This window comes from Cyrtonyx montezumae, unplaced genomic scaffold (genome assembly GCF_038088225.1).
Source record: "Cyrtonyx montezumae isolate F1298 unplaced genomic scaffold, pur_monq_1.0 scaffold_0, whole genome shotgun sequence".
NCBI lineage: Eukaryota > Metazoa > Chordata > Aves > Galliformes > Odontophoridae > Cyrtonyx > Cyrtonyx montezumae.
In genome coordinates, this window is record NW_027071824.1 from 15,657,576 (window position 1) to 15,684,027 (window position 26,452).

Sequence of the window (26,452 nt, forward strand, 5' to 3'; positions counted from 1 at the left end):
TCCAAAGGGACAGGAATATGAGTATGCCTTGACTCTAGATTCATATCCAAGGTCGTGTTTGTCCCTTTGACTCCTGTGCAGAAGATAATCACAGCAGTGAGAAAAAGTGAAAAACAGACAAACTTTACCCTTGCCTTTTAGGTGGTCATCAGAAATGATCTCTGTGACTTGTGGAAAGGTATAAATAGAATCTGTGGAAAAATCAGTATAGGGAGTATTGAGAAGAATGGGAGAAATTCTCACAGTAGACGTCAGAAAGTTATTCAGCTCTCTTCTAGAACAGATGAAAATACAAGCATCACTGTCTAAAGTGCAGGTCTCGATGAAAGCTCAGTGATGAGCTATGTGAACCGTTTATAGGCAGCTGAATGAAAACAAAGCCAACATTTCCCTTCCTAGGGAACTGTAAGTCTGGGAGAGCAGCAGCCAAGAAAAGCTTGCAGAAACATCTTGTAGACTTATAGCATGATGCTGGGAGAGAGAAAGAGCTCTCAGGGTTCAACTGGAAGAAGGCTCGGCAGCATCAGCAAAGAGAGCGCTCACTCTTAGTGCTCTGCTTAAGTATTCTGAAGTCAATAAATGAAGAGATCAGAAAGAGAGAAAGCTAGTGGTAATACAGAATGTCTATACGGGGGCAGAGTAGTGTAAAATCCTTTTCTCTGGTTAATTGACAGGAAAAATATTAGGGTGCATTTGTGATATGTTCCTTATGTGAGCCAGGTATCCAGGATGGCATTCTGCATTCTTGGCCTCCAAGATGAGTAGTGGTACAGTCTGTACTATAACTAAATTAATTTCTGGTCATATCAAATCACTTATCAAAGTTGCTTGTCTCCAGGTCATCAAGAGCTTTTGAAAGCAACGTATTTATGTAGCATTTTTTTTCTCTGCAATTCCATGAGATCCAGAAATAAGCAGTGTTCAGGTTTAAGAGAAAACTAAAATCTTACCTCTGTCTCTTCTCAACTTCCAGCTCATTTTTTTAAATAATTCTTTGTTGTATTTTTGACCCACTGAAGGGTAAAAAGTTAGATCTTCCCCTGAGCTTGTGCATGTGAAGTTAATAAAACAGCTTTACAAAAAAAGTGTCAATTCAGTTTTACATATTTGAATACTTAGCAAAAAAAAAATCTAAAAATAAATTGTGAATTTAATCTTGCTCTTCTGCACCGTTAGTCATGGCTAAGAGTTTTCTGGTGCTATCCAGTAGCCATGAAATACATGGGCAGTGCAGCTGGAAGACTGGTTTTCAGTTCAGTGAGTTTTTTTGTCATTCACTCATGCTGAATTCAGCTGCTTTAGATTTCATTTGCAAAGGTCCCATTAGGCTTCAGCCTTTGTATTTTCGTAGGTTATTATGGCTTCCAGTTTTTCTGCTTCTCCTGCTTTTCATGTCTTCTCCATTATCAGATGCTTTTATCATCTGTGGCTTCACTTCCCTGTGCGCCTCATTGAAGACTATAACATCTCTGAGGTCAGACACTTTGCATTTCACCTTCTTTGCAATCCTTGAAAATGGACTTGAGCTTTCTCCTTGAGCTTTTCAAGCCATGAACTGTATCCTTCATTAGAACAAACAGATACAACTTCACCAAAATAAATGCTTCATCTGATGTAAAGCGGTGCTAATTTAATTTTACCCATTCCTGAAATTATCTTGCAGGGCTCCTCTTGGGGATCTTGGGCTTTTGAGAGGGAGATTTTTGGTTTTGATGTCCATTGTTTTTTGCCAGCTGAAAGTTTCCAGTGATGCTGTTCCTTCCTTCAGACCCAGCCACCACCATGGGCCTGCCAAACCTCAGGCAGAGATATCAAATGTCAGTCAAATGCCACAGCAGAAAGCTGGGTTTGGGTTGTTATTCTTTTGGGCAGGGGTGTGTTTTTGGAGCTGGAGTAAATATGTTCCCTTAATACCAGTAAGGACAAGTTCTTGAGGCCTGTCACTTTTTGAACATTTTGTATTAAACACAGCAAGCACTCTTGAGGTTGGCCTTGAAAAGGTATTGTTTCTCTTGCTTTCAAAAGCCATAATTCTGTTGAGGAAGAACTTTGGCTGAGCTCTCTACCAGTGCTACACGCTGGGGCTGCTGACTGTCAAAGCCCTCAGCTGTATTCTGACAATGTTTTTTTTTCAATCATTGCTTGTTTTTGTTTTCAAATCTATGAGCAAGTTTCCTCCTGTAGTTAAATAAATTACTCACCTGTAAGTAAAAGTACTTCTGGCAGTTGTTTGCTGCTTTCTCTCACATACAACCACAAGTATCTGTTGTTGGAGGAATAATGGGAAAATTAATCCTTTACCGCAGGGAAGTGTTGTACTCCTGCAATACCTAAATCTTGTGAAATAAACTGTGTGCCGAGCATGCTAATCCCACTGCTTGATTTAAGAAAGTGGCACAGAATTCAATGTGCAACTCAACCTTGCAGCCTAGCAAGAAGCAGCGCAGCTGCCATCCTCTGTAGTAAACTGCCTTTCTTTTCTCGCTGTTGGACTTTTGAAACAAGGAATGTAGGAAAACTAAGAGTAGCATATGATGGCTAGTCAAAATTTTGGATGCCTCAGAGCAGCCAATGTGAAGTAGCAGTGAAAAGCCTAATGTGCTTTCAGGGCAAAGTTTTCAAACAAAGTATTTTTAGAAGACAGGGAAGTATCCAAGCTATTAAGATGTGGCAAGGATAAAGTTTCATATGCATTGTGGAAAGCACTTAGCTTGACAAAAAGCTTGATTTGAATTCAAACAGGTGTAGACAAGGATTAGCTGCTTTTTAGTAGAAAGGAGTGGATTAAACGTTTTCCTGTCACTCCTTACTAAGAGAGAAAAAAAACCTTGATATGTTTAGCCTGGCAAGCAGAAGCTTAGAAGAGGATAGGACAACTGTTTGTAAATGGATTGAAGAGTTATATATCAAGGAGGGAAAAATCCTATGCAAGAAGATAGTATTAGCCCCAGATCAAGTGTTTATTACCTAATCATGAATATATTTGGGCTGGAAACTGGAAGGTTCCTGAAGAATTCCAGAGAGTGCTTCAGGCAGTACCAGAGGGAGCAAGAAGCCCAGACCACTGGAAGATCGAGCAAGATATGCTTATGGAAGGGATTGTGTAACTAATTTAGAGAATTCCCAGAGATAAGAATCCATGTATCTCTGCTAGGTTCAAAAGAAAACTAGATCACTGCTTGCACTGTATTTATTTTTCAGTAATCCCATATTTAGACTACTGCCCCTTTCTTGTAGGTTTCAGTAGAGATTTGTTCCCCTCAAACTGTTCCACAAACTCTGTTTAAAGGGTTTCATGCTTATTACAGGGGATCTAGCGTACTACTGGTGCCTTCAGTCTCTCTTTTGCTCTTTGCGGTCTACGACTGTGTTCCGTCTATGGTTATGAATACTGGGCAGGCAGTATGTGGGAGGCTATTCCTGGGCATCCATTGTCTGCTGTCCTGGGATTGTAGGATGGTTGTTTGTTCCTGATAACGTGGAGAGATGCTGGTTTCTATTTTTCTTCAAAAGGTGCTGGTCATCCAGTAGTGCTCCCCCACCCTCAGTTTATACAGACAGTTTATGTCTTTAAAAGCTATTTATGTTATTTTGAACATTTCACAAGACACATCACTGTTTACTCAGGCAGAGGCCTAGAGTACAGCTTAGTCCTTGTCATGCTGTACTGACTGAATCCAAATACATTTTGTCTCAGTTATTCTTCCTTTCCGGTGTATTAAAAAAAAAAAAAAAAGAGTTACCATGGGAGAGGAGCACTCTCTGGATTCTTTCCATGTTCGTTGTGTCCCAGTCATGGCAGAGCTGTGTGAGTACAGCAGGAGAGACACACTTCCTCAGAATATACAGGCAAGGAGCAGAGCTGGTTACTTTTCTCTGGTGGCTTTTGGACTTCAACATTTGTCCAAGTGAAGTAGCTATGAAACCTGAACAAGTCATACATTTATCCATGAGCTTATGTTGCTCAACAGTGCATAGTTAATTCCCTTTTTTTTATGCGGAGATCGTTTGTTGTTTAAAATCACTTGCTGTGTAGCCAGCCGCTGTGCACGCTTTAAGCTGAGAGTCGAATCAATCATAGAGTTGTAGAACGACTTGGCTTGGAAGGGACTTTAAAGATCACCTAGTTCCAACCCCCTGCCATTTGCAGGGTTGCCAACTACTAAATCAGACACTAGATAAAAACCTTCTGCCAACTACAAAGTCTTGTTGCTGTACTTTTCCTTGCAACCTTTCATACAGTCATACTGTTGTTATTGTGCAGAGAATCCAGCAAGGCTATAATCACCATTAAAGAGGGTGTTTGGTTTATGTTTAGTTTGGGTTTCACTATTTTAGGTCAGATAGGAAAATATTTGTCAGGTGTTTTTTTAGGACAAGAATAATATTTTCTGTTTGCATTTGTGGAGTGAACACAGCCAGGTCCCTGTAGAGTCTGGTGCTCCTGTACAACAGTACACGAGTATTTGCTTTCTTACATTTCTCATCCCTTGTTACATTGATCAGCAGGTAAGCGGGTTTCATGTGATTGAGACTGGACTCAGCAGAGAGCTGCTTGTCCCCTCTTGCAGCCTTTGCCTCAAAGATTTCCTGCACCGTTGTAGTAACCTGGAACTATCTCAATTCAAACACAGCTAAAACTGCTGCTGTGTTTGGAAGCCTTAGGAAATGGAAAGCTGGGTAGATACATGGCACTGTTTCATCACCAAAGCACCTGAAGAAGACTTTATTTCCACGTGCAATACAGAGACATATGACTATTCCTAGATAAATATATAACCTTACCTCTGAGGATAAGTCACTACTTGCATTCTGCAGACAGAGTTGGAGGGAACAAGGGGGAAGGAGAGGGATGTTTGTGTCATCACATGGCAGGTAACAGTGTTGTAGTATGTCTGGGTGCTGTTGACCTTGTTTCTCATGCAAGTGCTGATGAAACATGCCTGATTTTTGTTTTTTGTTTAAAAAAAAAAAAGACAACAAAACAAAACCTTGGCAACCCAGTATCCAAAGGGTTTCAAAACTTCATTGTACGAGCCAAATATTTCCAGCTGTTGTTGCCTTGCACTTATTTCCCACAGCATCTTGGCCTGGGTCTGCTAATGATCTTTCGTTGTTGATGGCATGAGATATTAGCTGAGCCAATGTTTATGTTTTGCAGAAGGATATCCCTCTAGCCTTACTACATTGATGACTTTAAAGCTTGTTAACCTGTTTATCTTCAAAGGATGGAAGCTTTTAACACTAAATAACTTGGGCAGAATTTATATAGATTTGGGTAATGAGTACAAATGGATATCAGTCTCCAGCTTGTGTTATAAAGTGGGAGATACCACAGATAGAGTTCAGCTGCTGCATGCTGAGGTGAGCAAGGTTAGAGTATATACATGGGTGTTTTAAGCAGCATCACATCTGCTAACTCCAACCCACTGAGTGTTTCCATCTTCAAATGAAATGATTTCTAAAATCTTTGATAGTGGGAGATTTGGTGACTGTTTAATGTATTTTCTGTGATCATCTGTGCGTTGCCTTGTGGCACAGGGTAACTTACCGAGGGGTTTAACTCGGATGTAAAACAACAGGAAATATATTTGCAATCGTGGGATCAGCTGCTTTCTCTCCTGAAACTTTAAAAACTGTATATGCAAAGCAGTCGTAAGGTTTAGACGTTTTAATTTCTTGTTTATCAGCCTAAAGTTCTTTCTTAAAGAGGTGATGTCAAGTTATTCAAAACTACAGACTGGCTGCTTTTCTTGTTATTGTTCTGGATTTCAAATAGGTCTTTAGAGATCTTAAAAGTGAAGGGAGTTTTGCTCTAATTTTGTTTTCTACCATTCAGACTGGTTCCAATCGCATTTTAAGTTTCCTTTTGTTCTGGCGTTGAAAACATTATCACCCAAACTTGGTTGTTAATTGTTGTAAACATTTACTTAGGGCTTTGCAGTTACTAGTGAATTAATTTTCCTAATGCTCAAGAGTATTAAGTGTATCGTAGAGCTCAGAGGTGCTGATGAGACATACCTAAGGCCATAAAGCGTGTCAGCAGTGTAGATGAGGATTTAATTTGAGAACCTTCTTTGACTCACTGCAGTTAATGTGCTTGTGTCAGTCTGCGGGCTTTGCGTATGAGCCAGGATTTGCAATACTGTAGAGATTACATCTTTTTTTTTTTTTATTGTTCTAAAACAGCTCTTTCAGGCTGTGTTCATTTTCCTTTGAGAAGTGGATATTTTTAAAAGATTGCTTCTAGATAACTAATACGGTAACTTTGCTTGAAAGGAAGCCTGATTTACAACTAGAACAATGCATTAACTATTCCAGTAGCAGCCCTAGAAGTTAGACTCTAAGAGACTAAAGTCATCTCCTCTTCCAATGACCAGGTGGAGAAAGGCGACCCATTCTGTTTCTGCTAATAGAAGTTGCTGAACTAGGGAATACCACTGGTTCTACATTCACAGTTGGACTTCCACTTAGGTGCACGTGTCTGTGGGTATGATGGTTTGTTTGTTTAGACAAGGCCACTTGAATTCGCTTCAGTCTCTGCATCAGAACTCTAGGCAAAACTAAAAAATCGGTAGAAAAGAAATATGGGATGGAGGGGGAAATAATTTTCCAATCCCTTATTACTTGTCCTCTCTGTATCACTCAGCAGCTTTCCCAGATGCTGCTGAATGAAATCTACAGCACGAAAAATGCAGAGCTCGATTTTGGAGGTGAACTTGTCTAAAGACTACTTGCATGAGTGAAGTAACACTGCCAACTAGTGGTATGATTCCTCGCAGGGTTGAGAAGGTATCCTGACCGAAAGAAAGCCTTTTAATAAAAATACACATAAATCATAACAGCTCTACAACAATCTCACTAGTATGCTTTTTGACTGGAAAAAGATTGTGTTTATCGATTTCGTGAAATAAAGCATTTCAATTGGTGTTACAGCAAGTGTATTGTTAGAGTAATGCCAGGTAGATCTTTGTGCACTAGAAGACTATTGCACTTTTTCTTTTTTACAAATTAATTTATCTCACTCGTAGTCTTACCACTTGTGCTAGTGGTTTCAAAATGGGAGAAAAGAGTACATAGTATCCCTATCTTATTTTCAAAGTAATATTTTGGGTTTTCTTTCCTAAAACCGTACGTCTGCAGTGAGACTTGAGCAACTCACTTTGGCTCCTGTTTGATGAGCAACTCACTCTGGCTCCTGTTTGAAAGTGAAAAGTTATTCTATAACAACAAGGTATATTCTTCCAAAAGAGCACTGAAAGCTTTTTTTTCTCCCACTCAGTCTTAGTTTTAAATGTGTGTCGCCTATCAGAGTTCATTAGATGTTGTGCCACAAGTTTCTTTCAGTGTTCTTCAAATATTCACTTGCTTCAGAAAACTCACAAACTCACTTTCCAATTAACAGTTTTCACTCTGCGTCAGATGGACATTTTCAGAGTCGGCCATCTATAAGTCCTCTCTTCCAAACCTACTGCTCTCTTGGTGCACACTGTTTCTAGCAGCACCCTGATGTTGGGGTACTTCATTCTTTTAATTCTAACCTATGAGAAAAACTTCCTGTATTTTTCTGAGATTGGCCTGACTACCCGCCTACCTAACATTTGAAAAGCAAGCTATGTCTTATCAGTATTTATAATTATTAATTTTGTGTTCCTAACAATTTTGAGCCTATCTATGTTATTCATCATGTTTTATGGCTTTTGCAAATAATAGTGACCTTATACTTTCTATGAAGTCAGCTAATTTGCCTATGCCTCTTATTCCTGGCAAATACAGCACAGTCATCTGTGTTTTATTGCATCCAAAGGCTAGCCCAATTTATTTCTCTGTTGCTTAATGAACTTTGGGTCAACTTCATGATCTCCTGCATTTAGGTGTGATGCTGAGGTTAGAAGCTCTAATTTGCTTTGCCATAGAAAAATGTTGATCAAACCTAAAGGAAATATTTGGGAGGCTAGTTTTATTTTGCAGTAAAGCTCCAAAATTGTAAACTCTGTAAACATAGCTCATTTACTTATTTATACATTCATCTGTGACTGTTTTTAATATCGTATGCTATCAACCTTCACAGAAACAGCTTTCTAGCATTAGGGCTGAATTTGAAGGGGCTTTATGTTGCTTGTTTCTAGCCCCTCTTCAGACCTGATTTTGCTTCTTGACTCTCAGCTTTATGATTTGTGTACTACTTTCATTATTAGCTTTTATTTTTAGCTCAGAGGCATCAAACACTGACTGCATTTGTGGATAAGATATTCTGTTTTTTTGCCCTTCGTAGTCTGAAGACAGCCTAACTTTGTGATAAAGCTTTAGGTAAGATGTAGAAAGAAAACAGTTTGCTCCATTAAGTCAACAGCGTTAATCGTTTACTATGCCATTGGTTATTTTTAATTCAGAAAGAAGGCAGAAAATGAATTACATCTTTTTCTCACCTGTACTGATACATAGCTTTTCGGGAGGCATGAGGACAGAGAGGAGAGAAAGATGTACTATTGCTTTCTGTGATCTTTTCCACCTTTAGTCCCAAAGAGAGGTATCCAGAACAAGTCTCCTTCCATCCCAGATTTTCTCCCTCTTTCTCCCCTCTCTCCTGACCTTACATTACCAACAAGATTAAAGAGAAGAAGGGGGGAGTGGAAGCTGTTCTCAGATGACAATTCTTCTCCCCATTGTAGCCTTTCTTCTTTGCTTCCTGGCAGAAGAATGCTGCTTTCTTGCTTTTGGGGTTTCTCAGTTGCTAGGAATTCAAAATATTTGTGGCTTTAAAAAAAATAATTTTGGAAATTGCATCAGGGCTGAGGCCCTGCGGCTGGAAATGCCAAGCGTTACCTAAGTGGAATACTTGGCAGCCAAGCACAGCATCGTGTGCTGGGAGACAAACCTGGGGCAAGAGGAGCCAAGCTCCAAGGGTAGAAGGACCTCCCCAGCATTTTCTGAGTCAGAGTCAGGCCTTCACCAAAAGCAGCCCACACACACAGATTCTGGTGGCAGGAGGAATCCAAAGGTAACATGGGAAGGTGAGCAGATGAGGAATGACATTTTTTCGGTAGAAAGAGATTCTTGAAGAAGAACCAAAGCCATGGGAGACCCAACTAGCCTTGCCTTGTGATGCTTCCTCTTTTCAGTGCTGACGTTTGCTACAGGAGTCCGTGCAAAAGCAACTACAATGCTGCCCTATCTAGCGTACTTGAAAGTGAATGAAGGGCACAGCCAGGAAACAGATCTGTCACAGGAGCCTGTGGACAGGTAACTGCTGACTGGGAAATAGTGGAAAAAAAGTGTTACCTCTTCCTGACATTGGCATAATATGCACTCTTGAGAGATGCCCAAACTAAGGGAATCTTGCCATCTCTACCAAAGGCTTAATATTTCTTTTTTCTTTGGTATGCAAAGGAAATACTGTTTGTTGTCTTAAAACTGATATTTCAGTTTTAATTATTTTAATTATTTCAGTAATGCCAACAACAGAAGAATTTGTAAATCACTTGTGTAATAATGAGGACAACAGTCTATGCATGTGACGTCTATGAGAGAATCTGAAGTGGTCAAGTGTGTCCTAGCCATTTGTTGTAAATGTTGTAAATTCACACATATTTTAGAGATCTTGATTTCTGGTATTTTTGATTGAAGTAACTGTAATCAGTTTGCAATTCCTTGTGTGCTTGATGTGCAGCAGGTTTGCAAGCCAAAAGGTATTGCCGTGTTCATAAAGATTCCCATTAAACAGTTTTCTATCTAGAGTAGCTACATAAATGCACAAGCTAGCCAACCCCAACTCCCTGATAGCTTGCAAAGTGGTAGCATGTACAGTATATGTTACATACGTGGTTGTTTCTGTGTGTACCGAAAATGGTGTATTTAAGAAAGATGAATTACCGTGCAGGTAATGGTTCTTTATTTCTGCTGCTTTCATTGCAAACTCTGATTGAGCTTTCTGCAAAGGGGTAGCAATGCCTGGATTTGAACAAGAGCTTGAAATTTTCCGAAGGATATTCTGTATTCAGATAGTGGAATTTTGCCTGGCCTCCTGCTTTTGCTTTCTTCAGGTGAAGAGGGAGGCAAGCAAGGAACCAGGAAGAAGGTTCAGAGGCTGAGGAATAATGGAGGAGGGAAAGATTTTTTTTTAAAGAACACAGCAGAATCAGATCTTTTTAAGATAGATCTTCCAGCGAAACAGGCCTGTTCCTGTTACATATAACTCCATCATACAGATATACATATTCTCCAGCATACCTTACTACTACACATTATACCCACACTTGAAAGCTACACTTAAAGCATTGCACTGCAGTATAAGTCTACACAAGCAACAAAAACTGAGCAGTGCTCCAGTATCCAAATAATCAGTGTTTACAACATTAGTATTGACATGCTTGTTAATGTAGTAAAGTAGTATATTGACAAACAAGCTGCTTTGTTCTTCCTTCAGAATTTGGATGGTTGCTAATAAAAATTACACTTCTTCAGCCATCCTGATTTGTTTCTGTTTTCTCCAGCAGAAGAATTTTACGTTATCAAGAAATCTTATTCAAATTGGAAAGAGACTGGGTATTAGCCTCTCATGCTGTCCTTCCTAACTGCCACATGGCAGTTTGTGCAATGGTTCTCCCGCACTAACTGAGAAGGTTTGGCTAGAACTACACAGGATTAGTCACTGTCAGTGATGGAAAAATGTTCAAGGATATATTCATAAATATTGCTCAGTGCCATTTTGCAACAATATATGTGAAAGAATTTTCCTGTTTCTATCATAATGTCTTGCAAATAACACTAGCCTGCTGCAGTGCAGTTGTTCATACACAGCTCTGGGGAAAATTTTATTGCCAGTTTTGCAATCTTCTCAAAATCCAAACCAGGAATTTCCCCTGTTGGTTCTACTAGGTCTCTGATGGCTTGCCTCATTCTGTTCCCAAGAACCTGAGGTTCCAGGGCCCCATTTCTTGCTGTCTAGAGATGGAGCACAAATATGACACGTGTACTTTTCCAGAAGTGCAGGAGAACAAAAGTGTAAAGCAGACCTGAAAGGTAAGTTCTGCTCTGATACCTTTCCCCTCTTCCAGGAACTGGTTCAGGGAAACACTGATCTCCAACATTTTTTGTCACTGTTTTGCTTCTAGATGAATTCTCTTCTCCGCTGTCCACTTCTATGATAAATTAGGGCAGATACCTGCAAAGTATTTTCCTAATGAGTATGACTATTCTCTTACCTCACTATTTTCTTTTGAATGCTATTTTACCCTTGCTGGGGTCTTATAAGTGTAAGCCAAGCTTTTGAAATCAGGGCTAAAGGAGGAGGTCTTAGCCCTTCCTTTTGTCCTGCAAGGTCTGTCAAGAAAGGCTTTAGCTGACAACTACTGAGGAAGAACACGAAAGAAATGGACGCATCACCAAAGGTGGGCAAGAATAACTAAAAAGCTGCAGCAGTTTTGGTGGCCTGAGGTAGGGATGCGGGAGGGAGAGGAGTTGCAGATAAGGGTGAGCACATGTATTGGATTGAGCTGGAAAAGAATTTGGGAGCAGGGATCGTGATGTAGAATTTGAAACAAGAGCATCTAATAGGGAGAAGCTCTTGAATGGGAGAGTCTGTGCATTCTATGGCTAACTTACTGAACAGGTGAGAGGAGGAGACGTGGAGTCTTGAAAAGGAGTGGTGAGAAGAGATTTGGGATAGGATGAAAGCTGGAAATGAAATTTGTGATTAGGACAAAGGCAGAAGATACAGAGTGGAAGTGGTTGGGCCATTCTAGCTTACAGTGGCTCACTGCATAAAGGGAATATGACTGGGACAGATGAGGGAATGTACTGGCAACCTGTAATATGGGTCAGAGGCAGGACAAGTTAAGAGGATGCTCAAGGCTGCAGGGACCTCTGACTTAGGAGTGGCTATGATTATCAGTGGTTAATTCTTGTCCCAGTTCATCCTTCCTCTTCACTCAGAAACACTGGAACAGAACTCAGGAAAACAGAAACATCTAGACTCACTTCCTTGCCCCTCCCCTGCCCCTTCCACTTGCTCAGACTATCAGGAGTGTCCTGAGAAACCTTTTGCCACCCTCCTTCTCTCACACTGTGAAGGAGGCACACCAAGCAACACAGCAGAAACTCAAACTCACAAAGTCCAAAGTTCTTGCTGCTTCCCATTCCCTGTAAGGGAATATTTGATCTTTGGTTGACTGCTTCCTTTAGGTAAACTTGGGCTTTGTACACGTGTTCAAACATGCAGAGCACAGTTCAGAGTTATAACAATAGCCTTCATCATGATTTTTTGTTTCTAAATATAAACCATGGTAGCAAGAGATAAGAACAATTTCATCCAGGTTTCTGTACACTCCCATTTTGTCATAACTACAGGTGCAAAAATACATTATAAATATGACGCTTCTATTTTCAGATCAATGCCTCTTGCTAGCAAAGTCTGAGTGTGCTTCCATGAGTCTGTAGAATTAATTTTACAGAAATCTCTAAACTCTATACGAATTCCAGTGATTGCAAATGTGTCCTTCTAACATGCTATTGGGTGATGTGAGAGTAAGATTATGGCCTTGCAAAACATACTAACAAAAGATACTTCTCTTTAAAAAACTATACGTCTGTCAAAACCAGATATTGTGCATTGTTTTAATTCTAGCTGTACTCTTTTGCAGTGTGGTAATATGTTAGAAACACTTGCTAAAAGCAGGATAGGAAGAAATGCCTGTGTATATGCATGCTCCAGCAAGTTTAAACTGCTCTTAAAAAACAATGTATTTCTCTGGTCAGGGGACCAGGCAGTTCACACGCAGGCTGCGCCTACAGACATTGCTGTGACTGTAGGAGGAGGCTTTCTTCTTTATCATTAGGCTTTTTTTTTTTTTCCAGTTATGTTTCACATTTCAGTACTGGCAATTTTAAATACACTGTTTGTAAAAGCAGAGAGAGAAAGTGAGCAAAACAGCAAGCCTTTTATCTGAGAAGCTTAGGCTGTGAATGTACTCTGTAAGTGAGCAATTCTGCCGTTGTCATTGCTGTATGAGGCTCCTGGGCAGAATGTTGATGAAAAATTACTGAAATACATGTCTATGACCTCAGCAAAGCACACCTGCAGGTAAAGTAATACAAAAAAAATATTGCAAACAATTTTTCCAGGGCCCAGAGCACAGAAATCAAAGGTTTGCCTTCAGATGGTATGCAATTACCAGGTATGGAGTAAGAAACTCCAATGGGATGCAATTAATACAGCAGCCTGAGGTCTGTCTTATTGATCTTACAATATTTTCCTAACTAACTTTTGAGATTCTCATATCCTCTTTGCTTTTATTACTTTCCCTAACTGGTGAGCTGTTAAATAAAACAGCATCTATCACTGGAAAAAAAAAAAAAAAAAAAAAAAAAAACAACAACAAAACTTGCAGGTGTTGTTGTGTTCATAACTATGACATATGATATCTGGTGAATGCCCCATCCCTGGAGAAATTCAAGGTCAGGCTGAACCAGGCTCTGAGCACCCTGATGTAGCTATATGTATCTCTGTTCATTGCAAGAGACCTGGACTAGGTGACCTTTAAGAATTCCTTTCAACTCAAACGATTCTGATATAACCTTGTAAACAATTTAAACAAGACATCTACTGGTTTCTTATTTTGCTTTTGAGTAAAGAGCAAAACTATGAATGTTGTGTTGCTTAAAACTGAAAATTTATCTACTCAGTGCAATGGAAATCAAACAGTTTCACCTGAAGCTTGTTTGTCTATCTTCAGTGAGTGTTGTCCTGTATACTGTGGACATGTTTCTATGCAGCAGATTAATGTCTTTTAGGCATAGATTAGGGTGCTAATATATTTGCATGATGATAAACCATATCGTCTTTTTTTTTCTGTTTATGACTAGGCAGTAGAAGCTATTACTATTTTTACATGCTCAAAACAGCTTTCACTTAGAGACTAAATTTTGCAGCAGAAGCTTAGGTTCCTCTAAGAGGAAAAGTGACTGATTTTGTTCAGTGGACAAATTTTCTAACAGAATTATAGCACTGCAGATACTGCATTTTTTTTGTGAGTAGAAGGAGAAAAGTTTGGGCTCAATGGCTAAACATTTGCACGTCTAAATCTGTATTCAAGCTTACAGTTTGTATTAAATCCACATGCTGCCTTAAGCCCAGTATCTATATGATAACATGATGCTAATTGATTGTGTTTTGTCCTTTTATAGAATCTGGCAGGATATTACAGTCTTTATATTAGTATAGTAGTCTTTTATATTTGCAGTTTTTCTAGTGCCTCACAGCAAGCTATTGTTAAAATACAGAACGAGAGACAGAAGCTCTTGATTCAAAACTGTTTCATAGTGAAAAATGCTGAAGGCTTACATGCAGGTGTCTACCCAAATACGCATCGTTCCCTTTAACTTCCAACAAAACTCAAGTTTCCAGGTAGCTGGAAGTTCAAACAAGACCAGGAAAATGCCCACTGACTTCACGTGTCCTGCTCCTGTAAGAAATACCTAGCTGGAACGTTCCGAATAGTGCATACCAGTGAATATGCAAATCAATAAAAAAATAAACAGCTCAGATATGGTTAGGAATGTGAGTTGGGCTAAATCTTTCCTTCTTTTTATATTTCTATTTTTAGGTTTCTGCAAAGTGATACATGGAAAAACTGAAGTTTTGTTGCCAAATTCTGTCCTGATGTACATAACCATGACTTTGACCTTTTGAGAAGGTCTATGGTCTTCACTGAGCGCAGCACAAAACAGTATAGGCTGTTATAGCCCTATAACTAAGAAGGATTTTAAGATATCTGTTATCAATTCAGAAGTATTTTATCAACAAAGCACGACCAGTTATCTAAACATTGAGGTGTGGGTTAGATTAGGACAGAATAAAGAATATAAACCAGCAGAATTGACAAGACATCACTAAGCCAAACAAATGGGAAAAAGGATGGGAAAATATCAGCAAAACCAGAGTGTCAGAAAGGCAACAAAAGATGTGACAAAGCGTTGAAGACTATCTGCAAAGACGAAGTAGGATTTTAGGTCTCAAAAAAAAGGTCTGTGAGGGCCTGGTAAAGCCAAGGAGAAGTTGATCATGGAAGTGCTAGATAATGTTGGGAAACAGTGTTCCTTTGCTTCAGCATTCATTAGGAAGAAAAGGGAGAAACCTTCCAGAACTGAAAGCACTTTTATAGAGCAAAATCTGGAGAATGACTGAAAATAAAGCCTGCCCACTGAAGCTGGCAGCATAGCTCACAGGAATGGTCCCAGGGCAGCTGGTATCTCCCCTTATACCTCCCCAGAAAAGTGTAGAATGGTAAGCACTGACAAGAGGACAGTGAAGAGCCAACTGCAGCATCTGCACTGCCGCAGTAGAATTCGTGGAAAAAGAAGCTCTTTATTTCCCAGCCTGTGTGCAGAGTGTGTATTGGTTTTGTTTATTATTCATTTTGTGTGCAAAATCTTTCAATTACACTTTAAATGAAGTCTCCTTCTGCTTCCCTTCCTTATGGTCATCCATTTGTGAAGTATTTTTGCTTGGGATACATATGATTTGGGCATGAAAAGAGGAAAGCTTTTCTTCTCCTTGTATGCCAACCTTTATGTGAAGAAAGCACTAACAGGCATCAGTGTGCGTGCAAAAAAATTCCAGTTAGTAACAGTGGTAACAAGCCCCTTCTTGCTGATGAGTGAAAACAAAGGTACTAATGCTTCTGTTAGCATGGGTAGTGTAGGCAGGTTTCTTCTGGTCACTGGGTACACGCCCTGACCAAATCTCCATGTCCAAGCTTTTGTTTGTTTGTTTGTTGTAGAAGAGTAAATGTTAATGTTCAAATAAGTCTTAAATTTAAGAAGCGTTCTGTTAAATCTGCAAACTACTTGAATGCGTGACTTAAGGCATGGCTTTATTTCATAACTGATTTAGTTTTCTTTTAGTTTCTGACTATTAACTCTTGGTTATCAAGGCCAACCTCAAAAGAAAGTGGAGAAATTACTTCCTTCTATGCTTTGCAAACATCTTTTCCCTGGAAATTAGATCACAGTCCTTCAGCCCTTGTAATCTACGTTGCTGCTCTTTGACACTTGTTTGGCAACTGAGACAGGCAGGATTCAAAACATTATCTTAAAGGTGAAAGGCTACATATCCTGTTAGTGGGAAAACTTTCATCTGCAAAAAGCAATGCTATTTCTCTAGATACTAAGGAAGATCTGACATCAGGAAAAGCCTTTGTGAAATCTACCACAGTAACAGACGTATTCACCTTGATTTAAAGCATTATTTTATGGCGAAATCTAAAAATGGAGCAAGATTGGGCTATAACTTAAATGCAGGAACTAAGACAAACAACAATTTATACGAGGAAACAGGAAGTGCCACAGGGATTGGGTTCTGAAACAAACTTGTCTTATGAAAAGGATATGAAGCTAAGTAACGGAAAACAAACCAGGGATTTAAAAAAATATTTTCTTTCAGAAATGATAAAGATAAATAGCAGAATTACACAACTGCCTGACATTCAGGAAGGAAAGTGTGTTTTTGGTTAATACACTCAAGAAATTGCTGAACAATTTATCCTAGTGGAATTAGTACCTCTGGGATGTTGCAAAGATCAGAAGAAATGTGGAGCACTGATTACCTTGCAGTGATACCACAGTGAAGATCTAATATAGTTGGTCCTGTTTGTCTGAGTACATTTTCTGAATTTTTACTCTTGAAACAATTCACGTTAACAAGAGTTACTGGTTTTGTTTATTTGTTTCCCCTGATTCACTTTTCTGTTGTGGAGTAATAAGAACTCAACTCAATTGCACTTTGGCAAGAATTAAACATGGAGGAACTAGGGAGGGAGATAATAAACTGCACCTTCCTGGTGCCTGGTTGGAGCCAAATGATGATACAGTCGTCCTGCCATGCTTTCTACTGTGTTCCATCAGTAGCTGGGATGTTGTACATGCACAAGAGGAGGTCAGGCAATTTGCTGAGCTTTGCCTTTTTTACTCTGAAATCATGACCTTCCTGCTCCACTGAACAGAGATGGTCAGGAGTTCCTGGAGCAATTTTCCAAATAAGAGATTTTTTCTGTAATCCAAATTTCTTGCTGGAATGTTTCAACAGAAGATTTTCCAGTAGGCTGCTAATTCAGATCTGTAGGCTGAGAGAGACCAGAGCAAAAGCTGGATAGAGAGAGACATACTGCTTCACTATGTGACATGATGTGACCCAGTAGCACTGATGTAGAGATCAGAGTCTCTGGTAAAGCTGACTACTGAAGTCAAGAACCTTCCTCTCCCCAATTTAAGTTTCCTAATTAATTCAAGGCAATTATTTTTCTCTGTTTTCTTTATTTTTAATTTATTTTTCCCCACCAAAAAAAAAAAAAAGAACAAAAACCACATCTAATTAAAAATATGGAGTTTGTCCACATGTGGAAAAAAAACTTCTATGGAATCAGACCTTTAGTCCTTCAGTTTTTTTCTTTACTTTTAGGTCTATTAGTATTATAGATGCAGAGCAGAAAGGTCAGTATTTGGGTCTTTAAGCGTTTGCCTATATCTTCATTCCAGCAGATGGTTAATTTATTAATTGTAGGTATTTTTAAAATGAAGTAATGATGTCATCAGAGCATAATTGCTTTTACTTTGTTACAGTCTTTAGTCTTCTTCACGTATAACCTTAACATATGTACAGTATCCTGGAGAAATAAGCTGAACGTGGAAACCTTTACATACTTGACAATTTGCATGTTGGACAGCACTGTTGGAGGAACGTGGCACCAGAGCATTTCTCTGCAAGTTCTTGGGATGCTCTCAATGAGAAAGTCCCTAAAAGGACCCTGCTCCCTATTTTGTAGTTCTGAAAAAACAAAATGTTTGCTAAAACTCGCCTTCGTGTAAAGCTTGAGAAGCAGTTAGTTTTCAGTAGGTGCCTAGTCCAGGCTCTGTATAACTAAATATCTTCAGGCTCTTCTCCACATACCCAGCATCAGCAGTAGTTTGGCTCCCTGTCTGCTTTATAGATGCTGTGGTGAAGGGTACCGGGTTGAGAGGAGCACAGGAATTCTTCATGTCCCAATAATGCCTTTTTGCTACCATCTAGTGGTCATAGACAGGTGTCATGAAACAGACGCTCATGAAAAGGTGGATTTTAGCAACAAGAAAGGAGAACTACGTACAGAGGTTTCCCTGGAATGTCTTTGCTGTAAGATTTTGCTTTGCAGTTCCCAGGTGCTGATCCTGCTGCACTTAATGTCGGTCCATGGCACAGTGCAGAGAGGCCAAGGCAGGGCTGTGACACGCCAGCCTGACGTGATATTACAAGCATTTTTCCTGCTGTTTCCAGATAAATGATGCCTCCTTGTGCTTGCCTGCTTTGGGGTGTTGCAAGATATTAAACTGCTTGAGACAGCAGAAAATCTCTGATGCTAAAGGAAAGGCCACAGTCTTGACCCTGTGTATCAGCAGTAACAGGGTATGGCAACAATATGTCAAGGGGTTACAGAGGTGTAAATCGTGTCCAGATCCTTGTATTACCTATCATGAAAGGCAGCCCCTGGCCTAAAAACATTACCACCTGCCAGTTGGGGAGAATATTTTCCTCTTAGACTAGATGTATATGCCAAAACTGTAAGTCAAGTAAAGCACTGAGAAAAACAGTTACAATCAAGCAATTAAGCATTGGAGTGTTTGTTTTAATGAGTATAGGAGAGTATTCTCAAGAACTTACATTTTAATATTGATACTGAATATTTAAAGAAAGAAAGAAAAAAAAAAAGGAAGGAAAGAAAGAGAAAACAAATGTCTTCTGAAAAGGGAAAACAATAGATAGAAAACCCAAAATCAAATTCTGAAATCAATGTAGTGAATGAGACATTAAATACAGAGGTCCATATTTGGCTCAATTTGAAAGGAAAAGGACTTTTTTGGTATTGGTCCAGGGCTCCCTTTTCAGTATCCCACGTTCTGAAGACACAGATATTTTGTGTAGATCATGATTATATAAATCCAGAATACTGCACTCTGATTGTACATGTGAGTGAATTAAAGGAAAAAGAAATTATCTATTTCAGTTGAGATTAGTTCTACACCAAATAATTCATTTCCATAAGTGCATAATGGAAGAGCCTCTGTATGTGTAATCTTGCTTTTGGTTAAAATTCACTATCTCAGGAATCACAAATATGTCCACCCAGAAAGAAAATAGGAATGAGACAGAGGGTAATCACCTGATGTAAACTGTACTTCAGTCCCTAATCCTGGAATTAAATCCTTTCCAGGCCTCTGTAGTCAACCCACAAATATGTCTTTGGAAGATCAGACTGAGAATTGGATGCCTCTCTAACAGGAAAATGTTGTAATCTAAACTACGTTGTGCTGCTTTCCAACGTGAGCTGTGTGAATTAGTGAAGATTAAAGCTATCTTACTCTTGGGTTAGACAAGCAGAAGTTAGTTTTTACAAAATAAATATTGAAATTCATTGTGTATGTGATAAAAACCACGCTTATTGAATGAACCGGTATATTTTGATAGGTGAATCTTATCTCACACAAGCAGATGGCGTGGATTTAAATTTTCAGTTCCATTTTGATCCCAAATGATAGATTAATCCTGAATGTGAAATATTTCAGTCACTTAGAAAACTGTAGAAGAGAAATAAATCACAAGGCAGAGACAGTTTTTCTAACATGAACAAATATATTTATATATCTATATACTCTGTCTGCTTTACTATAGGAGATGTAAAACTAAAGGGTTTAATGCAGACGTCTTCAAAGTAATCATATCAAATGACAGCAGAGGGAGCTATCATTTCTCCTCAGTTTATAGGGTCCTCATGGAATGTAGCCCTCTTACCTCTTGTATACTCTCAAGAATCTTGAAAAATACAAATTCTGACATGTGGTTGAACTTTATCCAAAAGGGAGTTAGAGACCAATAAGGGAGAAAGAAAGTACAAGTTAATATGCGATGTACGGCCAGAAATCATCTTCTAAGCGTGAAAGCGCCACAATGAGCACTTTACTTTTACAGAAGTAAAATGTAATCAATGTTGGGCTCGTCTGGATAAATTTATCTCTTCTCTAGAAACATAAATGACAGACTTCTTAATCTGTAAGTATTTCTCCCTCATGAGTTTATAATTTATCTGCTACGTTTTGCTGTCCTTACTGAAGCTCTCGCACAGGAACGACAGGGTAACACTTGCTAAATGCACGCAGTGTCCTGCCTATGGGAACCACTCATCCATCCACTGGAAGAAATGCCAAATGAACATACTGCATCCTGAGCTGCCCTGTGTGTGAGATAAATTAACTAGAAAATGTTCTTTTTCTTTTTTCAGTCTGAAAAGTCAGTGGATACATATGAAGTATGGGATTCCTTGGATTTTTTTCTTTCTTTTTGAAGCTTGATTGATGAAAGCATGGCCTATGTGGCCCCACTAAGTGAAGTCATTAAACTGTGATCCGCTTTGATTTGAATCGAACAGACAGATGAGGTGTGAGGTTACGTGCTGGGCTGGCTGCTGCAGATGCAATGCTGAATATCTTTTCAGGAAAAGCCCCAAAATATCAAAACAGGCCGAGATTTGTTTTTAGTCTCACTAGAAGCAGAATGAATGCCCCACATCCCCACACTAGAAGCAGCTAGAACCATTTCTGAGCTCTACTTGTCCCTTCCCTCTCTCAGCAGGCAATGCTGAGCCTGATAAACCCAGGGTATCATTGTCCCTTTAGGCTGCCAGGGCACGCTGGTGACTCATGTTCAACTTGCTGCCAAGCAAAACCCTAAAATCCCTTTCTGCTGGCCTGCATCCTGCACCTTGTCCTCCACTATGTACATGGGTTGCCCCATCCCGGGTGCATGTCATTTGTCTTATTAAAATCCTGTGTAAAAGATAGAATATTTCTGAGGAATACATGAAATACAACAGAGTAAATTGACTGGATCTGTAATGGTAACAATAGAATTTACAATTGCCAAGTTTTTATTTTTATACATTTATATTATTTTGATTTTATTTTTATTTTTAAGGGAAATAACATGAAACAAGTTTGTGCGGTGCCAGCAAGACTCACCAAGCAGACAGTAAGGTATGAATTTAGTTGTGTTTGACCCAAGATGTAATTCTAATCCTGATGTAAGCCTGGCAAAATTCCCGCTGACTTCAGTAGAGTTGTGATTGCACATCACAGGGCCTTATCAATTCAGGAAAGCTCAGGGTCTGATTTGGTGTCTCTACTTCTCTCAGACCCACTGCAGCGTCTTCATTCTTCCCTCCACTATTCCCACAGGCATTCCTTCATCCTTCCTTCCTGCCTGTGCATTCACTCAGCCCACCTGGCCTGGCTTTTCTCCTGGCATTTTGTGCCCTGATTGTTAACCAGTGGAGACTGCTTGATGTGTCCATTACGGTTCTGCAGACAACTGTATTGTTCCCTGGGACCACTGCACACCTCTCCATGGAATGCTGAGGGTTTTCCATTTGTGAAGATGTTGGAGGTAGGTTTCTGGTATTACATACTGTATTTTGGGATACTGCACAGTCTTTTTGTAAAGCAAGTTTGGCAGCCTTTGATTCAGAGAGTTACTGATTTGTATCAATAGCCAAAGTTGCTTTTCACTAGCTCTCTGCTATTAGTAATGGCTGCCCTTCTTGGCCCTTATGGATTTAAGACTCGTTTAGATCTTGATTCTCTTTTGCTATTTTATATCAAAAAAGTCTGTACCTAGACCTTATTTTCCATTTATTAGAACAAACATTGGTAGGAAAAGTACTATGTCTGTGAACAACAATCTATTAAGTTTAACTTACAGAGTTGAGGAAGTTAACTCAGATTCTCGGATTCATAACAGCTCAGTCAAAATGCAGTGCAGATGTTGGGGCTAAGGGATGATAGTGAGTAGAAATTTAAAAAAAAAGTGGAAAAAAAAAGAGTAAATGGATAGTATTTTCACACAATCTGATATTATATCGGAGTAATCTGGATTTGTGTCTTGTAGATTTTGTAAAGTTAGATACCTACAAAGATTTTTTGTTAAGTAAGCTCACTTCTGTTTCAAGCCATGGAGGAATAGGTTTGCTGTGATGTCTTCCTCCTTCACCTTATCTTGCATTGAATTATTTGTGGGAATTAAGAAAAAGCATTTAGCCCCAGTGCCTGGCATACCTCGGGGTGCAGGTGCAGCCTCACGTGCATCTGATTTGCTTATAGGCGAATCTGTCAGTACAAGCCTGGGGCTCCAACCAGCTGTCTGGTGTGTATATTGCCAGATATGATGATTGTACAGGCCTTTGAATGGCAATGACTTGCACTATCATATAGGGCAGTGATGTGATAATAAAGAGTGTGGAATACCCCCCTTATGAAGAAAGGCTGAGAGACCTGGGTCTGTTCAGCCTTGAGAAAAGAAGACTCAGAGGGGATCTGACCCACATCTATAAATATCTAAGGAGTGGGAGGCAAAAGGATGAGGCTGGACTCTTCTCAGCAGTGTGTGGCAATAGGGCAAGGGGAAATGGCCACAAACTGATGCATAGGAAGTTCTGCACAAATGTGTGTGGGAACTTCTTCCCAATGCAGTGACGGAGCAGTGGCACAGCTGCACAGAGAGGTGGTGCAGTCTCCTTCTCTGGAGACGTTCCAGACCCACCTGGACGCCTACCTGTGCAACCTGGGCTAGGGAGCTGCTTGGGCAGGGGGTTGGGTTCAATGATCTCTAGAGGTCCCTTCCAACCTCTACAATTCTGTGATTCTGTGAAGGCACAAGAAACAGTTATTGCACAGACTTTCTGTTTCTCTGGCAATCAAATCTGTCAGTGCTCCACTGCCCATTGTGTTTTCATTGAAATGGCTGTATAAACACAGTAGTCAGTGCCACCATTGAAGTTTACTGTGCATTGTTAACGAAAGGCTTCTAAAGACAGATATATACATGTGTAGGGAGTTAATGTACTACACTTTTTGCCTTCCTCAGTCTTCAATTCTCTCCGTATAGCATTTTCTATCCTTTAAACTCCAATGGATTTGAAGGAAATGGATGTTGAACCACTACTCAGGACTAGCATTAGTTACAAGAGGTTATCTAAGGTTCTCTTTATGTTCCCTGTCTGTAACATAGGGAAAACACTGCTGGTTAAATGGACTTCAGAAGTACCAAGGAGTTCCTGGTATGGATGACTGTAGTAATGAAAAGAAAATATTCAGACTCTTTGAGATTGCTGTGATGCCTTTCTAACCTCAAAAAAGTGCTTTGAAAATTAATTTACAAATAAATTTTATCCTATTTATTTTTTTCAAAGCCTTTAGAAGAGTGTAGTGGTAAAATCCAACACACCAATATTGACACAGAGAAGATGCAAATCTGGCTTCTTTTCACGTGAGTCATAAAGACTCCAGGTGACAGCTGCATTTTGTCCCAGCCTATCTGTTGTCACATGATAAAAAACATAAGGTGCAATTATGTTCTTTTGAATCTGAGAACAGTTTTCAAAGCTTTGAATTCTGAATTAGATCAAAGTTGCTAATATACCAAGGCAGTCTTTGCTACAATACTCACTGGTTGCAACCTTCTATATGTAACAAAACAAATAAAGGTGATCTCCCTTTCCTGTTTTAATTATGTCACTAAAAATCTGCCATCTACAGCTGACATTGCAATCATAAGGTATACTTACTATATTTTTTTTCCTGAAATTGAAGTTTCTCATGAAATCCTAAGGAATGTTAGAGATAGTTGTGATGGAAGCATTAATAATTCTGCTTTGCTCACATTTCAGTGTGTTTAAAAACAGAGCATTTTGGCATGCAAAACAGTACTGCAAGGGCTAACAGCTCTTTTTAGCATACACTGCTGAATACAAAAACCCACACAACTTGAAATCATGCAAATGTGAAAATCTGTGATTCAGAACCTAACCTGCTTCAATAAAAAGACAGACAAAATATTTCTTTTAAATCTAGATGCAAAGTACCCTCGTGCTGCTATTTCAGGAATCAAAATTAGTAATTACATTTTACAAAGGAAGCATCTCTCCCCTGTGCTTTAGAACTGATTAGCAAATGGATATGCAGAAAGCTCTGCATGGAATTAGACAAGCATGAATCTGTGCACTCCAATCTATTTAATACATGTTCCCTAAGACCTCAACGACTAAAGCTAATGCTCCCTCAGCTCCATTGAACTAATTAAGTTAGGTCGTTATATTAATAATGGGTTGCCCTTCTGCCTGCATTTACGGCACTTAGCAAGTCTGTGTGTGTGGATGCTTACTGCATGAAGGAGAAAGCTTCTGTCAGTGAATTGGATTAATCCATCAAGAGCATTAACATGACTTGATTACTGTTGATATATGTGAAGAAACAGGCGTGCACAAACTTGACACAAAGAGATATCTGCAGCTGTAGGAAGTAGGAAACACTCCAAAACATTAGGCAAGGGCTATAAGCCTGTACAGTCGAATAAATGGGTTGCTGATGCCAAGATATGCTGATGATAGGCTGCTGATGTGCCATGGGATCCTAATGCTGCTGCCAAGCATTTAGCTTAACTCAGTTGTGCTGATGCTTTGCTACAAAGTTCTAATAACACCTGTCGTATAAAATAGTTCCCCAGATTAGTTTTCAGTTCTTTTGCTTTCTGAAGGAGAAGAGACGCTTGAAAAACAATTAAGAAAAATTTTGCAGTCATTTCCCTCCACACACACACGAAAAAAGATCAGCTGTACTTTGGGCAATGCTTTGGCTGTTCTCTAGTTTTACCAATTATTTCATCAGCCACTTCATCTCCTTCTGTCCTGCTGACTCTGTGCCATGTCCAAGGTTGCTAATGGTTTGGAAGTTGCCAGCTACTAAATGTGGTCCCTTAAGCCAGTGATAAACAGCTGAGAAGAAAATGCTGCATTGGCAAATATTCTTTTGTGTCATAAATATTAAAACATAATGAAAAGTTGATAGCTGGGGTGAAGGAAAAGGCAGAGTTGCTGAAGCAGAAACTTATGAAGAATAACAAATTTTCTTTTTGACAGAGATAAATATGCATGTGGGCTTCTTTGTACTACAGATACAGCAGTAAGAATGTAGCACAAAACCAAGCCAAAGTTATTGCTAGGTTTTGAAATGATCTTAATGCTGCTGGTGGTGGGCAGTATTAGAATTTCAGTTATCATAAAGAACAAAGCAGGAGATCTGCCAATAGCACCTGACCATTTTAATTAATCTTTTACTTAGCAGTGGCTCACAGGAGCGAGACTTGTCTTGCAATATCACGTGTAATTTGTTTTTCTTTTCATACATAGTGAAAAAGGCACCAAGCCACTCAAGAGTCCCAAAGAAATGTTCCTCTAACTTACAGTGCACTCTCCTCCACTTCCAACCTCTGGCTGAGGTTGCAAAGATATAAAGATAGGGATTATTGTGTTGAGGCCACCTGTAAGCGTTGGATCCAGGAGCAAATCATCCAGGTGGTTAGTTAAGCAAACAAATTAACACTCCCCCTAAGTATCTGTATTCAATGAAGCTGCTCGTTTAAAAACAGGATATACTGATGTCATTAAAGATCTTAGGTATTTAAGATCTTCAGGTATTTGTCTGCAGTGTAGCATTCATTTACAGATGAGGTTACTCCAGTCCACTTAGACTTCAGAGGCATGATTCATGGTACTCGTTTATGTGTTTCCTAACACACTGCGATATAAATAGCCCAACCCAGCCATAGAACAGCTATTTGATTGCACACTAGCAAATACACATTAAAACCCTCTACATCTTGAATAAAAATTGATAGCCTGTGAATCATCGGTTGTGGCTGGCAAAGGGGGCATTAAGGTCAGCTTAAGGTATCAGTTTGACTACGGACATACAGGAGATAAATGTTGGAATTATCCATCACTTCTTGGAGGTACTTTCATGAACAGTAGTGCAAGAGGGAATAACGAACACCAAGTCAAACAATGCCCTGTGCAGGATATTTTAAAACATTTTGGACTGTGATTTCAAAATCAAATTTCCACAAGAGAAAAAATGTCATTCACTGTGGCACTTTTTTCAAAGTCTGAAGGCTGAAAGAAAGTTATTTTGTAACCAAGCACAAAACAGGCAATTGAAAAACGATTTAGTTGGCTAAATAAATAAATAAATAAACAAATAAGCATTTTTTTCCACATTACGATAACTTAAGAACACCCAAATTGTTTTTTATTAGGCTTCTCATGTTTACTTCTAGGCTGACACATGCGTGAGATATTCAGCCCTAAAGGTCACTTCTGAGAAAGCAATAAGTGACTGGAAATGGCACTGCGGGACAAAATGATGTCTCACTGCTCACTATTAGTGTTAGAGAGTGACAAATATCTTACTCCAGAGGCTAAGAGCCAGCTCCTGTAAATAAATGTCTATTTCTCAGCTGTAGTGATAGCTGAAAGATGATGTGACAGAGTGGCTTTTCCTGGGTATAATTAGGTTTTTTGTTGTTGTTGTTTTGTTTTTT

At 39.3% G+C, this 26,452-nt stretch overlaps 1 protein-coding gene across 1 annotated transcript in view; it reads left to right on the plus strand.

The window, feature by feature from the left end:
• Window positions 1–26,452, plus strand: part of KCNK5 (potassium two pore domain channel subfamily K member 5) — a 369,979-nt gene that overhangs the window by 71,566 nt on the left and 271,961 nt on the right. The window lies entirely within an intron of this gene.